The following is a 17,101-nucleotide window of genomic DNA, read 5'->3' on the forward strand; positions in this document are numbered from 1 at the left end:
TACTTCAAGACTGTGACTATGTTATCAGCTGAGGATGCAACCGGAGGATCATAATGGAATATTTGGTCAAGTGGAAGGGATATCCAGTGGAGGAAGCCATCTGGGTCAAGAGGAGTAACCTCACCAATGTTGAAGAACTCATCAATCACTATGAAAGCAAGGAAGACCACATAGGGGCTCACAATTTGTGACACTTGAAGAACCAGACAAGAGGATGTATAACTATATCATCTCCTGGCTCTTTCAACAGTCTTTCCAGTCTCAGATGGTGGCAAAGGTTTATTTGCTCTAGAATCTCAATACACCACACCTCTGGATGATCAAGAGATGCCTAAATATGGCTTCACTTCAGAATCTGAGGATTATGGATTGGATATAGAATCTACTAACTCCCTTGACTCAAGGAGTGAGTACATCTAATTGTTACGATTATTCTTTTCTTTTTCTTTTTCTTTCCTTTTCTTTTCTTTTCTTTTCTTTAGTCAGCCGGATTACGCAGTGCACGATCATCACGGACTGACTGCGCAGTGGTATTTTTAGAATACTCACGTGTATTTAAGTAGAGCCTCAGCTGGTCTGAACCCCAGCTTCGGCTAAGGTTAATTCTACCTAACATCGAACTCCGTCCTTCGTGACTACGTGTCCCATCGACTTACATCGCCTTTGACTTGCTAGAGCGTCGTCTACCGAAGTGCGAGTAGCGACCCTAGTACGATCTAAGTCGATTTGAGTTAGTGGCTAACATTTAGCCGAAGCTCGTCTTCTATTGCCCAACGACGTACCGTTGCCCAATATTTTCCCTATTATTCTCTTCCTGGTTGTGGCACTCTCCGTGCTGCAATTTCTCCTTAACGACCCTCTAGGATTGGTTATCGTAACCATCCTGCGAGTGTTTCTCGCTTGCGTATACGTCCCATCCCCGGTGTTTGCAGGACTCCTCCTGCTACTCTGGGTCGGATTCCTACGCCATTTCTAAAAACATTAAACCTTTCGTTCTCGCTCTCCAACTCGCCTCCCTGTTAACAATCGCATTGTTAATAGTGACGAGTTCCCCATCTGACGACTCCTGCGAAGTTCAGCTGATGAACGGTTCCAACTACGAGACCGACCTCAGCCTGATCATCGCCCTTCTGATTGTCCTCACCATACTCGCTGTTTATCAGCTTGCATGGTCAATCGTCGACTTACGCCACGGATAGACCCTCTGACGAATGCCCTGGTCAGAATCCATTCTCGCCATCTTCGCGACTTTTATACTCTTTTTCTTGTCCATTACTTTGTACCAACTTCGCCGTTGCTGCCAGCGGAGACAAATCCGCGCACAACTTCCGTTCCACTACATCCCCAGCGCACCGGCGTATCCACCGCCGGTAATCGACATTCCCTCGGCATCCCAACAGACGATCGGAGATGTCGAATCCGGCAACTCCGGGGGACCTGGAGGGTCCCTCTACACCTCGTCGCGACCCAGCTCGCGATCCTCAGAGTCGAGCACCGACTCCTACAGAAGCGCTTCCAGCGCACCAGCAGACTCCATCGACATCACCGATACCCGGGGGGTACTCCTCGACCGAGGAGACTCGCCCTTACCAGGTCTCTTCGACCAGTCTCCAGTCCAAGGCAAGTCTGGCGACGACGGAAGCGGAGGACAAGACACCAGGAATCTGGTCACGGGCGAAGAAAGCCCTGACACCGAGTTCGAAGGGGACGAGCTCACCGAGTGGGAAAGGACTCGACTCGACGACCTCCTCAACGACCTCTACCCGAGCGAGGAGGAAGATGCCACCGATTCCAGAAGCTCCACGTGTGAGAGAACCCACTCCGGGTGGGGACATGCAGGCACATGGAAGGAGGTCCGCGACAGAAGGATCGCGGCAGACGACGCAAGAGACCGCGCAAGAATTGCGTGCAACAGGGGTCGCCGAGACGACTTCTACGACGATCCCAGAGAGCTTGGCCTCGGAGCCTCCGCGGCTACCACCAGTACAGCTCAGCCACAGCCTGTTCCAAGGGCCTGGCCGACCGATAGAGGCCCCCCAGTCACCTGGTACCCCGACACCAGTTGGGTCTACGCAGACGACGGGGAAGAAGGTTGCTGTGGCCAGAGACGCGCCCGGAGCAGAGTCCGACCAGGTCTCTGAAAGGGCCGAGGCCCCAACGCTCCCTCCCTCCGTCCCCTCGGTCGAGCCGACGAGTCGGGAGCTTTGGAGCGAGTTCCCAGATTTCGACACCGAAGAACTTGGGACAATTACCGCAGCCGAGCGTCTCGCCGGAGTCTCCAATTGGACCCCGTCCGTCGCGTCAAGGGCATTCGCCGACCCCGTCCCCCTCTCGCAGCGTACTGTGGCCCCTTCTCTACCACACGTACGTCGAGTCCCTCCGACTCCCTCGAGATGTCCCGGGAGTCCCCAGAAGTCCAGGCCAGAATGGACAGAGGCAGAGCGCATGACGCACGTATCCGCCGAGCCGAAGAGGACACCCTCCAGGGGCCCCACGGTTGGTGGGACCTCCCTCTCGAGCCCGACGCAACCCAGGCCGAGGTCGATAACCGGATACGAGCCGCTGCCGTTCGATATACCGGAAGGGCAAGGCGAGCCGGGAACGACCTGGCAGCAAGAGCTCGAGCCTGGAGCGCCTACCAGAGCGAAATCACTGACCCCGACTCAGACATCGGGAGGTGGAGGAGAAATAAGGAGCTTGACCGAATCGCCAGAGAGAGGAAGGAGGCAGAGGATGCCAAGTCGGCCCCCGAACCAGGCCCTCGAACCGACCGTAATGGCGGCGGTGACACAGGTAATGCTGCGGGGCCCAGTTCCTAGGCCGAGTATCTTCGACATACTCCCCTGGCACGGGCTGTATGAAATCATCATGGAACACATGGAGAAGGACCCACAGTGGATGTTCACGGACGCTGGGGTCGACTATCAAAGCGCGAAAAGCATGAGGGACGTCTACCTCATGAAAAATATCCTCGAAGTGGAGACATGGCACCGGGCAGCTATCGTATGGAACATGATGAACCCCGAGGCGCCCCAACGAGGATGTGAACCCTACCGCCGGCCACAGCCGATGCCCAATCCGCTAGAAACCGAAGACTTTTGGGCGGGCGCGGGGCCCGACGACGATGACATGGACGAGCCGGAGGCGGGGCCCTCAAATAAAGGCAAGCAGTCCACGGTCCCGACGCAGCCGCCATCGCAGCCTCCGCGTCGATCGGGATACCCAGGCGACTACCCGCCGCCTGGGGACAACTATCGTCTACGATCACTACCGCGACCACCGAACCCCCCGGTTCCTCCCTCGATACCCTCACCACTGGACCCTATACCACCTTGGACGTTAGCCGCGGGGAAAGATAATAACCCGTGGAATGACGTTAAACCCAAGCTCATCACGCAGCCGGAGTATTTCACCGGGGAATCCACGGACATTAACCGTTTCCTCCATCACTGCGAGATGTACTTCCAGGTGTTCCCGCTCCACTTCACCATGAACGATCAGGGGCAGAATCCTTATCGCATCACCTTTGCGCAAGGATATCTGTGCGAGAAGGCCAAGGAATGGTGGGGTGACCAGTACTACAGGTACCGGGACGACCAGGGCCACTGGAGATTCCCCACTTGGGTGGAATTCTCCCGCGATATCACCGTGGAGTTCCGGGAAGTAGCAGAGCTTGCCATATGGAAGGCAGAGTGGAAGAAGGTCCGACAGTCGGATTTCAAGTCGGCGGTGGAGTTTTTCGCGAAGTTTGAAAGACTAGCCCACAAGTGCGGAGAGTTCGGAGATGAGAAGCAGATGTTCGAGGCGATCGAAGCGGCGATTAGGCCAACGGTGCGAAAAACGGTTATGCATGGGGACAACGAGCGCCCCACAACCTATGCACAATGGAAGGCGCGAGTCCTTAGGATCGACGCCAACTATCAGTACGACGTGGCCCAAGGCCTCGCCAGTAAGACCTCCCCGAACCCGAGTGGTTCGGGTCGAGGCAATCAAACGAAGGGATCGGGTTCTGGTGGTGATAAGAAGGACGCCACAGGAACCACGTATGGAGGGATCGGGCAGCCAATGGAGATCGACAAGCTGCGGTCCGACAAGCGGTGCTTTAAGTGTGGGAACACGGGATGGAACCCGAAGCACAAATGCCCCGACGACAAGTCCAAGTGGCTCCCCGTCAAACTCCCACCACGCAAAAAGCCCAACGTCGCCCGCCTTCGTCAACTACTCGCGGATGCCGAAAAAGAAGAACTAGCCACCACTACGAAGGTTGAAGAGGTCAAGGAGGACGAGAAGTCGTCAAAAGACAAGCCGGCGTCGAAATAAGCGATTCGACGGCGTCGGCTAAGGACTTAGTTTCTGTCGGTGCGCAATCATGTACTACTAGTCGGACTTATACTACGTATGTAGGTACTCCGTTTGATCAATATACCAATCTTGTTGCCGCGTTACCGATTGAAAAGACTAAGAACCAGGAATCGCAATCCGCTCACGGCGTAGGAGGGGATTACCGCCTCCTAGCGCAGCCTGCGCTTGGAAATGAACCCCTAGGGGCTGTCCCAGCTCAGGAACCCCCGGCCGACCGCACAGGGAAAGCCCCTCGAGGGCAGAGCCCCCTAGGTCGTGTCTCGACTGCACCCTTGACGAAGGGAGGTCACCCCGGAGTGGGAGAAAGGTCGACAACCCAGCCCGCTGGGCCTGCGTCCCTGTCTGTGGGGCCGTCTGTTCCAGTGGGAGGCGTTGAGAAAGCAGCTGAGGCCGTGAAGACGAGGGACCACCTGCCCTTAGTAGCCAAGGACAATGCTGCGGCAAACAGTGCAGACCCCCCGTCTGAGCCAACATGTGTGCGCTCACGAAGGGTTACCTGAAGTACCGCCGGGTCCAGGAAGAGCCGCAAGTACGGAGGCACCGTGGAGGTTACAACGCCGCGCACAAGCGCCCGTGGCCAGGGCCGAACACAGGGCAGCGAGCCCTCCTCCACCGACTCGTCGGAAGGTGACCAAATGCCGCTGAGGGGCCCTGACGACCGGCCCGGTGACCAAATGCCACCCACGAGTACAAGATCCCGAGTCTCCGTAGAGGAAGTAGAAGACGAGGAGGCCTACCTTCGGTCCGACATCCCGGTCCGAATACCGTCAGGGAAGTCTCCTGTGACCCCTACCTTGGAGCCTAGGCCTACGAAGAGGACGCCTATTCAGGACACCTATTACGAGCCGTTCGGACCGCATTGGACCTGAAGAGCGCTACGACTGGCCACCACAGAGTCAGCCGCCTTCGCTACTCTTCATCGATGGGTACACCCCCGTCGGACTGAGGAAGTAACGATCGAACTATGGGAGGCGCTCAAAGAACAGCCTGAGACCGCGGCAGAGGCGAGGGATAGGTGGGAATGGTTGGAGGATCTACAGAAGCCCCCCATGTACATACGAGGTCGAAAAGGACGCAATGTATCCCTTACCGTACAACTGGAGACACTAGATACTCGAGAAACGCACTCCGTAAAGGCGCTAGTGGACAGCGGAGCCACCGGCAGTTCCATAGATCGCGCCTGGGCCCAGAACCATGCCCTCAACCTCAAAAAGGCAGCTCGCCCTGTTCCGGTCTACAATGCCGACGGCACCCGAAACAAGGGCGGCGATATTACCGAGTATGCCGAAGTACGGCTTCGCATAGGAGATCACGTGGAGCGGATAGAACTAGCCGTGGTGGACTTAGGGTCCACCCCTCTTTTCCTAGGGCACGACTGGCTGCAAAGGCATAACCCGTTAATAGACTGGGACACAGGAGCCGTTACCTTAGCACGTTGCACTTGTCGGAAAATTCCTTTCTCGCTCCCCGACACGGACCCCACGTCCCGATGGGAGGAGTATGAGGAGGGAGACACTATTTTGGTAATCGACTTTGAAGAGGCGTTCCACGTCCGAGCCATGGGGACTAAGGCCAACGAATTAGCCACCCAGGCAAATGCCCGCAAAACCGCCAAGTCTTTTGAGGAAATAGTGCCGGAAGAGTATAGAGAATTCGAGGATGTGTTCGCCAAAGAAAACTTCGACGAATTACCACCCAGAAAGCCATGGGATCATGCCATAGAATTAATCCCTAACGCCAACGCCAACCTAGACTGTAAGGTCTATCCTCTTAACCCCGCGGAGCAGGAGGAGTTGGACAAATTCCTCGACGAGAACCTGTCCACCGGGCGCATCCAAGCCTCTAAGTCGCCCATGGCATCCCCGTTTTTCTTCGTTAAAAAGAAAGACAGCAAGCTGCGTCCAGTCCAAGACTACCGCAAACTTAACGAGATGACCATCAAGAACAGGTACCCGTTGCCCCTTATCGGGGAACTAATGGATCGGTTGAAGCAAGCGAAGTACTTCACCAAGCTGGACGTACGGTGGGGGTACAATAACGTTAGGATAAAGCAAGGGGACGAGTGGAAGGCCGCTTTTCGAACCAATCGAGGCCTCTACGAACCCCTTGTAATGTTCTTCGGCCTCACCAATTCACCTGCCACCTTCCAGTGGATGATGAACGACATCTTTAAAGACCTCATTACCGCAGGGGAGGTATCGGTCTACCTCGATGACATACTAATCGCGTCGAAGAACAAGAAAGAACACCGACGTGTCGTACGAGAGGTGCTACGAATCCTCCGGGAGAACAAGCTCTTCCTTAAAGCGGAGAAATGCGAGTTCGAGGTGAAGGAGACGGAGTACCTAGGCGTGCTCATCAGCGAAGGAAGAATCTGCATGGATCCAGTCAAGATCTCCGGACTACTCGACTGGCCAGTTCCTACCAAGAAGCAGGAACTTCAATCATTTTTAGGCTTTTGCAATTTCTATCGACGGTTCATTCGCGATTATAGTAAACACGTCAAACCCCTTACCGCCCTCACAGGGAAGGTCGAATGGAAATGGGAGAAAGTCCAGCAGGAGGCCTTCGAGAATCTCAAAAGGCTCTTTCACGAGGACGTGGTGCTGGCCATTCCTCTTGACGAGGGGAAGTTCAGAGTGGAAGCAGACTCCAGTGAAGGAGCCGTAGGGGCCGTACTGTCCCAGTGGCAAGAGGAGAAGTGGCGACCAGTTGCCTTTTTATCCAAGGCACTATCCATCACCGAGCGTAACTACGAGATCTACGACAAGGAACTTCTCGCCATTATGCTGGCGCTAGAAGAATGGCGGCAGTATCTCATGGGCGCTCGAGAAGATTTTGAGATCTGGACGGACCACTCTAACCTCCAGTACTTTCGCAAACCTCAAAAACTCAATCGACGACAAGCTCGATGGGTAACTGAGTTGGCGGAGTATCAATTCACTCTACACCACAAACCCGGGGCGCAAAATCGAAAGGCCGACTTGTTGTCCCGACGCGCAGATCACAATCAAGGAAAGGACGATAACCGGGATGTGACGGTCTTAAAACCCGCTCACTTCCGCGCACTCATCATGCCCACCACGGAGGAACTACATGAAAAGATCAAGCAGGCCACTCATGACCCACGCAAGTGGGATCGAGGCATATCCGATTCCCTTAACCACGAAAAGGGAATCTCTCGGGATCAAGAGCTGCTATGGTACGATGGGCGCATCTATGTCCCCAGGGACAAGAGACTGCGAGGCGAGATCATCTCCTTGCGGCACGATCATGTAACCGCGGGGCACCCAGGAATCGAAAAAACCAAGGAGCTCATTTTAAGAGACTACTGGTGGCCACGAATGCGTTCGGAGGTAGAAGGATACGTCAAGGGATGCGAGGTCTGCCAACGAACTAAGGCAGATCGTCGCCCCAAAAGGGCACCTCTCCACCCAAATGAGATTCCCAACCGACCGTGGACCCATATCTCGGTCGACATGATCACTAAACTTCCCGATTCAAGAGGGAACGATTCGATTCTGGTCCTGGTCGATAGGTTCTCCAAGACCATCATACCCATTGCATGTACCGAGGAATTGTCATCGCTAGGCTTTGCCAAAATCCTCCGAGACTACGTCTATGTACTGTACGGCGTCATGCCAGAAAAGGTCATCTCCGACCGAGGGGCTGTCTTTGTGTCAAAATTTATGAAGGAGTTCTACGCTCTCATTCAAGTCACAGGAAACCCCTCCACAGCCTACCACCCTCAAACTGACGGACAGACAGAAAGGGTCAATCAAGAAATTGAAAAGTACCTCAAGATGTTCGTCAGTTATCGACAGGATGACTGGAGTGAATGGCTGCCCCTCGCAGCCTTCACTCACAACAACCGGAAGCACTCAGCGACCGGCTTTTCCCCATACAAGGTGGTTTTTGGACGCGACGGACAAGTCATTAAAACCACTCAGCGACCGGATGCGGTACCAGCAGCGTCAAAACTAGTACAAGGAATTCAGGAAGTACAAGAGAAGGCGAAACAATCTCTTGAACGAGCGGCCGAGTTGATGAAGAAAAACTACGACAAGCATAAAGGGAAGGCAGTGGAATACCAACCTGGCGACAAAGTATGGCTAGATTCTACTCACCTCAACCTTCCATGCCCCGCGAAAAAGTTAGGAGACCGACGAGTTGGTCCGTTCACCATCGTAGCCAAGAAAGGAGCATCAGCCTATGAGCTGAAACTCCCACAAAAATGGCGAATTCATAATCGATTCAACGAATCCCTATTGTCTCCGTACCACTCGCCGGAATTCCCGAATCAACCGCGACCTGAAAGGCCGCCCCCCGAATTAATTGATGATGAAGAGGAATACGAAATCGAGGAGATTGTTGCAGAAAGGGACCGAGTTGTTGGCCGCGGAAGGACTCGGCGAACAATCACGGAATATTTAGTCAAGTGGAAGGGCTACCCCGGCGAGGAAAACTCTTGGGTTAAACGTTCCGACATGGCCAATGCGGAAGAACTGGTAACGGATTATGAAGCCCGGGTTCAAAAGATGATATGGACCGTCAATGACGAGGGAAGGACCACTGGGTACGACGATAAAATCCCCCGTAACCTTCCGATTGAATATCATGACCCCGATACCCCCTGTGTCACCGATATCATAACCGTCTATTCCTCTGAATGTACCGCACCGGCCCATTTGGAAGAACTCAACGTAATCGACAATACCCCTTCACTACACAACGAGTCACCTAACTACTCCGATATCGATGAATCGGATGTAGACCATCTCCAACGAGTCATCGAAGACTGGGACAAAAATGAAGATGATGACAACGATGATGAAGATGACGACGAATGGTCGTATTACTCGGAATCAGGATCGTCCTCTTCCCAAGAAGTATCCATTGACTCCTGCAGGACGCGGGAGTCTTAAAGCAATTTCCACGGTGTAGAAGGGGATTTCCACCGCTCATTTATGAGCACTGAACCCTTAGGGATCGCGGATCCCGACAGACAGTCGAGGCCTAACCGGCGCAAAGTGGCTCAGGAGTTATAGGAACCTGAGTCCAGGGGGAGAGAGGGTTGGAGGCCGAACACACGAAGTGACTTTTTACGGTGTAGCGGAGGCCCAATCGATCCTGTTTTAAAGCAGAAGGGAGACCCTCGACTCACTGCTGTGGAAGAAAGGAGACATATTCTCATTCGGGACGAATGAGTCTTAAGGAGGGGGTAATGTTACGATTATTCTTTTCTTTTTCTTTTTCTTTCCTTTTCTTTTCTTTTCTTTTCTTTAGTCAGCCGGATTACGCAGTGCACGATCATCACGGACTGACTGCACAGTGGTATTTTTAGAATACTCACGTGTATTTAAGTAGAGCCTCAGCTGGTCTGAACCCCAGCTTCGGCTAAGGTTAATTCTACCTAACATCGAACTCCGTCCTTCGTGACTACGTGTCCCATCGACTTACATCGCCTTTGACTTGCTAGAGCGTCGTCTACCGAAGTGCGAGTAGTGACCCTAGTACGATCTAAGTCGATTTGAGTTAGTGGCTAACATCTAATGACTGTCAGGATGACAGTCTTAGTTGGAGGATATTGTTATGATTTTACCCCTATTTTTCCTTATTTTATCTTATCTGGACCTCAGCATCTTGGCTGCATCATGCTTAATCCTCTACCTGTTTATCCAGTGATATGCCTGATATCAGACTACCCATAGATTTTGCGATTTTACATCAGTTTATACAATCTACAAGCAGTACAGAGAGCTACAGTGGAGGCTTCACACTGGTAGCTAAATACTACATAAAGAATGAAAGCATGGCAGTACAGAATGGACTTAGAAACAACATCTTGAAGAGTCAATTCTACCAGCCATCAACATGCCAAGCTAAGCCCTACCTAAACAAGACTATTACAGTCAAATCTCGGGGACTCATCTGTATGAAGTATAAAAACCAAGAAGTTGAAGAATGGAATGAACTAGATGCCTTGTCACCTCGACAAATAGAAAGAACCTGTCAAGAAAAATTGCTAAGTCGAGAAACAGATCAGCTTTCGAGATCAACTCAGGCTAGGAAAGGAATAACCTTGGAAGAATGAATAGCCACGTTGGGTACTGAGATGACCGACCTTGATCGTGCAGTGATCAACAGAATATAATCTCGGACCTGCAGCTGATCACGATCAGTGGTTACATCATTAAGTTACCAAAGTCAACCCATAAGGGCGACTACAGTAATCTAGAAGAGTTAAGTAGGAAGTAGAGCCGTCCCCGCATTTGCGCCTTGCTAGTTAATTGAACTGCTCTGCAGACAAAGGCCTCGTGCTCTCTCTCTCTCCGAGATTAGCGATCTAGATGTGCTGAGTCAACTTTAAGTCAAAAGACCTCATCTAGTTGAAGTAAAATAAGCCCTAGAACACTTTAAGTTTGAACAATCATCAAGTTCAAGGAACTCCAGAGTCTGTGTACTCTTCGCAAATCTTATACTTGAAGTCAGAACCTGTGCATTCTTTGTAGAGTGATTTTGCACTCTTTGTAGACCTTGGAGTCTTTGGTTGTTTGATTATTTGAAGTGTCTGCTAGAAGCTCTTCTAGATGACATCAAAACGAGTATAACTTGCTCGACTATACCTTGCAAAACAAGTTCATAAATCCTGCTATTGCGGACTAGTGTACTTTGTGTAAAACACATCGAAAGAAGAATTGAAGTTGTTTTCAGACAAAACCCCACTAGATTATCTAAATCTAAGTACATCGTGAGTGCTTCTATTGTACTCACCCTCAAACTTATATACATTGGTGATAGTGTGTGTGTGTGATTTAGTATCTAGATTGATGATCTAGATGCTTGTTTCATTTGCGCACTGCCTATTACCAAGCACATCACCGGTTGCCATGTCCCAGATGACTGATGCTCCTCATGTGCTATCATGCTTCTCCTGATGGCATCATGCTTCCTAATGGTTTAACAATACAAGTTGCTAGTTGAGAGCAGTCTATGGGATAAGGTCAAGTCAGATGGAGTCCCACTTCCATGCGGGTGACATACGCTCTTTATACTCATTTGTTGAAGGCCACATTTCTGTATGTGAGAATCATGGCTGGGATTTATTATTAGATAGAGCAAATGTGTATTTAAGCCAGCCTATGCTGTGGCCTTAAGCCTCAGCTTCAGCTAAGCTTATACACTCCTAACTCTTATGAGACAAGCTTCTTGCTTGAGTCTATCTAAGTAATGCTCCACCTCTTATGATCTGCAAACACTTCTTCTCACACTGAATCACCGAACATGAGTGTCAGCTGGAGATCATGCCTTTGTTCAGATCTGAGTTAGTGCATCACAAAGGGGCCAACTCATTTGTCATCCAGCTTCTTTGTGGGATGTGAGAGGTGAAGGTTGGTTGAGTCCAACCAGACTTTGTCACCCAGTTGATACTCCTCTGGAGCATGTGTGTGCTTGTCATAAGTGCATTTCATGGCTTCCACTGCCTTTTCCAAGGATTTCTTCATTATTTCACAAACTTCTTGGAGGTCTTTGACAAAGTCAGTGACCGATGGGGTTTCTGCTTGTTTGGGAACTGTTGGTTGACTCACTCTGTTTGTCCATCTGTCTGTGGGTGATAGGCTGTTGAGGGGTTCCCCTGAATGTTCATCATTGCATATAGTTCTTTGATGAACTTGGAGACAAATTGGGGCCCTCAATCAGAGATGACTTTGGATGAGGTTATTCTGAATTAGCAGATGATTTTGTTGCATAGGATCTTTGCTCACTCACTTGATGAAAGTTCCTTGGTGCATGGGACTAGGATGATGTACTTGGAAAATCGGTCCACAATGGCAAGTATCACATCATAGCCTTTGGAGTCTGGGAATCTGATGATCATATCAACTGAGATGTGTTCTCATGGTCATGATAGTATTGCATTCAGATGCAGCAGTGCTGCCTTCTGCTTCATGTTTGTTTTGGTCCTTTGACATGTTTCACAGCCTCTGACATAGGTTTCCATGTCTTGTCACAGTTTAGGCTACCAGTACTCTCTTAAGACCAATTCCTTGGTCTTTTTGATGCCTGGGTGTCCTGCTGAGATGTGGTCATGGCAGTGGAAGATCAACTCCCCTCATAGTGTATGGTCCCAGAGAACATAGATGCATCCATCATAGTAGAGTAGGCAATCCTTCTTGGCAATCCCTTTTTCATGATTAAGGGAGGCTGAAATTTCTTTGTCCCACTGTTGTGAGTCCCCCATTGCCCACCTGATCTTGTTGTGAACTTCTTCTTCCATGGGCATGATCAGTGCCTAGAATAATTCTGGTTTAAGAAGGACTACATCGTCATTGTCCTTCTTCTCTTGGTCATGATCTGCCTGCCAACTCAGAAGGTCAGCTTTCCTGTTGGATGCTCCTGGCTTGTGGTGGAGCATGAAATGATATTTCACTAACTCAGTAACCCATTGTGCTTGTCTATGATTGAGTTTTTGAGGCTTGCAGAAATATTGCAAGTTTGAGTGGTCTGTCCAGATCTCAAACTCTTGTCTTGTGCCCACCAGATAATGCCACCATTCTTCCAGGGCGATCATTATTGCAAGCAACTCTTTGTCATAGATTTCGTAGTTGCATTCCATTGTTGAGAGGGATTTTGACAACATTGCCAGAATGACTCCTTCTGCAAATTGACATTTGAGTTTCTCAAATGCCTTTTTGTTCCTTTCCCCAGGTCCATGGGACCTTTCCTATGAGTTTGATCATTGGTTTGATGATGTTACTGTAGTGCCAGATAAATCATCAGTAGAAGTTGGTGAACCCCAAGAACAATTGTAATTCTTGTTTCTTGGTTAGTTCCAGCCAATCCATGATTCCTGTGACTTTGACAGGGTCCATCTTGATTGAGCCCTCGCCGATGATGACTCTGAGATACTCAGTTTCTAGCACCTCAAACTCACACTTTTCTGCCTTTAAGAACAATTTGTTCTTTCATAAGATCTCTAGGACCTCTTGCACAATTCTTCAGTGCTCTGTCTTGTCCTTTGTGAAGATGAGAATATCATCAAGGTAAATTGTGACTTTTCCTCATGCAATGAGATCTTTGAAGATATCATTCATCATCCACTGAAAGGTGATGGGTGAGTTGGTGAGCCTGAAGAACATGACAAGGGGCTCATAGAGATCTCAGTTGGTACAGAATGCAGCTTTGAACTTGTCTCTGTCCTTGATTCAGATGTTATTGTACCCCCATCAGACATCTAGCTTAGTCAAATACTTCATGCCCTTGAGCTTATCCATTCGACCTGTTGCCAAGTTTTCATCAAGAAACTTGTCTAGCTCCTCTTACTCCTTTGGGTTTAAGGGGTAGACCTTGCAGTCTAGGCTCATGTTTGCATTGGGGGTCAACTTAATTGCATGATCCCAAGGTTTGCAAGGGGAGGGGGATACCATCCTTGTAATCGACTTCAACAAGGCCTTTCATGTATGAGCAATAGGCCACAAAGCCAACAAGTTGGCAGCTAAGGCAAATGAAGAGAAACAAGTCAAGTCCTTTGAAGAAATCATCCCCAATCATTACAGGGACTTTATTGATGTTTTCACAAAAGAAAACTTTGACAAACTTCCCTCAACTTCTGTTCTCCACTTCTGTTCAGGATCTTTGTCTGGGAGTTGGAACGGTATCTTGCAACAATCACAGTGTGCTAAGGTTACCGATCCTATTTTTCAGTCGATGATCGGGTTGTGCCTTTGCAGCCAGTTGTACCCCAGGAAGATTGGTGTTATTCCTAGGTCCATGACAGCTAGCTCTATTCATTCACTGTGGTTGCCAATTTTGAGATGGACCTTAGCAAATTCTGTGATATCGCTCCCCTTGTTATAAGTTTCATCGGCATTATAGACTGGAGTCACATGAGCTGCCTTATGTATGGTAATACTATGATCACAGGTCCATTGTCAGCCTATCACGCTTCTAGTACAGCTACTGTCAATCAGGGCTGTCATGGAATGATGGGTTCTAGTGTCGAAGGTCTCTAGTTGTAGGCTGATAGTCACATTGTGTCCTTTCCTCTCATGGATGTATTGCAGAGGCTTGATTAGCTGGTCCATATGTTCCAGCTTTTCATATTCCTCCTGGTAGTTTTTCCTGATCTTCCCTTGGAGGTTGATGACTAGTTCAGTGGTGACCTCTGATATTCATCAGAGGTGTACTCATTGTTTGAGAAGGTTTTCCTTCTCCCCTGTAGTTTTGATGGCATGCTTGGTCCAGGCAGCCCCAAACAGCTTCAGCCATCAAGAGTCCAAAGAGTACTCCTCTGATGAGTACTTGAGGTTACCCTTTTTCAGCATCAGGGTCTTCCCCTTGTTGCTGTTCATCATAGGACTTGTGGCCTTTTGTTCTTCTACAGTTACTGAGTTTCCTGCCCATTCACTTGTGCTACTTGGGACTTTTTCTGTTGGGGATGGCCTGCATAGGTCAGATTTTGTAGAGTTCCACAAACTCTGTCAGTAACTAAAATTGTCTTCAGCATCAGGAATTTCCTCAATGCTTACCTTGTAAGGGGACTCTCTGTCCCCTGTTTGGCCTGCTTGATCCTTGTGGGTGATTGAGCAGTAGGCAGTACTTTCAAAGGCTTTCAGCACATAACTTCTCCCAGGGTTGGAGATCAGTTCTGACTGCACTGGGTTATTGTAAGGGGCACATAAAGACCCTGACACAACTATGCCCTCTCCTCTGCAGTGTCCATGGTTTTCTACCTGTATAGAAGATGATGATATTGTCACCTGTGGATGTTTCCCTATGATCATATTGTTAGTGTCATAAAAGTTGAGAGTGCTCACAGGCGAGGTTTTATTATGGTTTTACCCCTATTTTCCTTATCTTATCTTATCCTTATCTCTCAGAACCCCGGACCTACCTATCTTATCTCCCAGACCCATGATATTCCGCCAGCACACTCTTTATCTGGTTACCCGGCTGCTGTCACCCCAGTTCCTGCTGCCGCCTCCCAGATGACCAGTGACCCGCATGCACCATCACGCTTCTCTTGATGGCATCATGCTTCTTAGTAGTTGGACGAGAGTCGACCGCCAGTTGAGAGTGGTCTACGGGATGCAGCCTATTCAGACGGAGTCCCGCGCGGATGCAGGTGATATGCGCTCTTTACTCTCATTTGTCGGGAGTACACTTCTTTTAGTGTCCTCGCTCCTCATTCTTTGAACAACGCACTTCTTGCTGCATGCGCCCTGGTAGACACTATTCTTAGTACGAGTCTAACATGTATTTAAGCTAGCCTATGCTGTGGCCTTAGACCCCAGCTTCGGCTAAGGTTATACACTCCTAACTCTTACAAGCTCCTTGCTTTCGCTATAAGTGACGCCTAACTTCTCGCAATCTACCAACGCCTCTCTAACACTGAATCACCGAACGCGAGTGACAGGATAGAGACCAGCTTTGGCGAAGGTTCGAGTTAGTGCTTAACAGGTTTCATCATGGAGAGATTCTCCTGCTGCTTCATGAGGCAGCTTACCTGAGCCTTTCACTGTTAGGCTACTCATGCTTGTATCCCACTGCTTAGCTCCACCTGGAGGTAATTGTACTCGAGGTGAGCCCCTCTGCTCATTCTCAGTCAGGGGTTCTGTACTTGTAGAGTGACAGTAATCCCCTCCTATGCCATGTTGGTGCGATTCATGTTCAGTCTCCTTGGAACATGACAAAATGGATATATTGTCCATAGGTGTATCTACAAGCATATCATAAGCATGACTATTCATAAGTAAGCATGTACCAAAAGAAATTTGAGTCCTAGCTGGTGGGGCAGAATCACCTAGTGCCCTGATGGCATCTCTTTTGCCTCCTTGATCTTTGTCGAGCTTGTGAGGTCTTCCTGTTCTGCCTTGGCCAACATGGCTCATAGGCATTGTACTGGTATCCTTTTCTTCTTAATCAGCCACTGACTTTCTGGCAGGCACTTGTTGTCCTGTTTAGTATGTCTCTTGTGGCCACATCAGAAACATCACCTCTTGTGTTTGAGACAGTTGATGTCCATTAGCTGGCCCTGGCCTCCATAGGTGATGCCAGTGATGTCTCTCCTGTTATTACTGGGGGTGCCTCCAGATCTGCTGGTTTTGCCAGTCATGGTCCTGAACCCTTTGGTCCTGCTGAGGCATCCTCCTCCCTGTGCAATATGCACCCTATAGTTCTCGTCCATTCAGCTGATGTGGTCCTTTCATTCCCAATAATTGGTGAGGCATGCATTGTCTCCAGACACGATGATTGTCTTGACATTTGGGCAGATGGCAGCCTTGACAACTTCCTTTATCTCTTCATCATTGTGGAAGCATTCTGTGGCCACTGCCATCTCCTTGAACTTGCTGAAGAAGGCTACAGCTGACTTGAAGTTAGCTTGCTTTAACTTCTTCTATTTAATGTGCTTGATCTCTACCTCAGCCACCTCCTTGAACTGCTGGCATACTTCCTTCTTGAAGTCCAACCACTTGGGTGCTCGGTGTCTTTCTGAGTGTGAGTCATAGTAGCGTTGTTGCTGCTGGACCCACCATGCCATGGCTTTATCCTCAAACAAGGACACAGCAAAGATGACTCAGTTAGGGCAGTATCCATGCTCGTTAGGGGTGAAGAATTGAGCATGCGACTCAAAGTAGTATTTGCACTGGGTGAAAAATCAGTCAATGTTATTGGCCTTTCTCTTGAAGACCATGGGGACCCACATCAGCTTTGGAGCCATGTTCTTCCAGGGATTCGG

Source organism: Desarmillaria tabescens (assembly GCF_030435595.1).
Source record: "Desarmillaria tabescens strain CCBAS 213 chromosome Unknown EV420scaffold_25, whole genome shotgun sequence".
Lineage (NCBI taxonomy): Eukaryota > Fungi > Basidiomycota > Agaricomycetes > Agaricales > Physalacriaceae > Desarmillaria > Desarmillaria tabescens.